Here is a 2,193-nt window from a genome sequence, read left to right on the forward strand (position 1 = left end):
AAAAAAAAAAAAAAAAAAGAAATCTAGATAGACATAAAAGAAAGACTGTTATTTTTTTCTCTGAGACCGAGGATAATTTAGTTACAAAGTAAAAATTAGCTCAGACTAAGACTGTAAAGACCTAGTTGGACATGAATTGGGTTGGAATAACATACACAGCTAAAAACATCGGCAAAGTTAATGGGGAATATTTCTCCCAAGGATAGTGAGGCTGTCAAGTATAATAACCCCCATTCTTTGAGTGTTTACTTTCTAATTCACTGACAAACTTTGTTCTCTAAAATCACACACCATAAGGAGACTTGTGGCTTGAAATTATGTCAGTAAGAATGAAACACCCTACTCTTGCTTGGAGAATCTCCCTTTGATACAGAGAAGCTTCCTTAATTTCCAACTTAGAGGTAAATACTGCACTTAAGAAGCTCCTGAATATAACATTGCACATCTGTGATAACTTTGTAGTTTCCAAGAAACAAGATTCTAAGGTATCCTATAATCCAGATCTGATGTTGACCTCTTTATGCCCAGGCCTGCCTGAGTCTATCAAAACACGGCTTCCTTTACATCTCACCAAACTCCATCCTTCCCTTAAATCCCATACATCTTTTTCTTTGTTTCCTTAGACATCCCATGGTTCCTCTGGTGTTCGCAGTCCCTCACTAGACAGCATCAATAAACTTGGCTCTTTCAGACTATAGTTTTGACAGGTTTGTCCCTGGTGGTCTTGAGCTGATGGATCTGGGACAAAAGGGCATCAAAACCTCATCAAAGCAAGCGCTTAATTAAGAGCACTCTGGGAGGCAGAGGTGAAAGCATTGCCTGAGCTCAGGCATTGGAGACCAGCCTAGGCCACTCGGCAAGACCTTGTCTCTATAATATTTAAAAAATGTACCCAGGCATAGTGGTGCATGCCTGTAGTTCCAGTTACTTGGGAGGCTGAGGTGGAAGGATCGCTTGAATCCAGCAGATCGAGGCTGCGGTGGCTGTGAGTGTGCCACTGCACCCCAACCTGGGTGACAGGGTGAGGCTCCGAAACACACACACACACACACACACACACCCTGGTCAAAGCTCATGCCAATAGAGAAGTCTTTGGGGACAATAAAGTGTTATAAGAAAGTAGGATTCAACAGCATGATGTTATGTGACCCAGAAATGCCACAACAATGGCATTTTACCCACCACCATAATTGTGACAATCTGGTGGCAAGATAATGGTATATAACATTTACCACTTGACCCTGTAAGAGACAATTCTGGGGAAGATGATGCTTTAGAAGGTGTGAGTTGTTGGGCATCTCAGAATCTTGCATCCTTGTTCCTCTGAGCTCCGGCCATCCTTCCGCCTCGGCCTTCCAAGGAGCCATAACTACAGGCGCGCGCTACCACGGCCGGCTAATTTTTGATTTATTGCAGGGACGAGGTCTCACCAAGTGGCCCGGGAGGGTCTCGAATCCCCTCGCTCAGGCAATCCTCTCGCCTCAGCCTCCCAAAGTGCTGGGACTACAGGCTGAGTCCCCACGCCCGGCCCAATCCACCCAGCATCACATCGCTCATTTTACCAATGAATTATTTCCAATATCAGTTACACTCATGAACAGCCCCTAGTGAAAGCAGAGATTCTAGTGCTTAAAGTTCCCCTTGACACATCTGACATGTTCGAGGCCCCGAAGATCATGTAGGGAGAACTTCTGGCTAGGTTAAATAAACTCAATTGACGATGCTGACGGTGAGGACACAGGCAGGACCTCTGAACTGAACGCAACACAAACTTTTTTATTTTGCTTTTTCAATTAAAATTTTATTTTTTATTTGTATTTTTTTCACATACTTTTTATTTTAAAATTGTGGGGTGCAGTTAAGGGTTAGGTATACAAACATGCATTGTGCAGGTACCTAGACAGATACTGACATCCGTTCATCCCACCTCCCTTCCCCTCCCTACACCCCCTCCATAGTTTCCCGCCACTGTCAACCCTTTTCTTGCAACATAAACGCTTTCTTTTTTTTTGCCTTTTTAATTAAAATTTTATTTTTGTATCTGCATTTTTTCAACATACTTTTTATTTTAAAATTGTGGGTTGCGGTTGTTAAGGGTTAGGTATACAAACATGCATTGTGCAGGTACCCTTGTTGATGAGGTGTGCCCACCCCCGTCCCCAGACAGATACCGACTACCGTTCATTCCACCTC

This window comes from Carlito syrichta, unplaced genomic scaffold (genome assembly GCF_000164805.1).
Source record: "Carlito syrichta isolate Samal-C Ts95f unplaced genomic scaffold, Tarsius_syrichta-2.0.1 Scaffold309804, whole genome shotgun sequence".
NCBI lineage: Eukaryota > Metazoa > Chordata > Mammalia > Primates > Tarsiidae > Carlito > Carlito syrichta.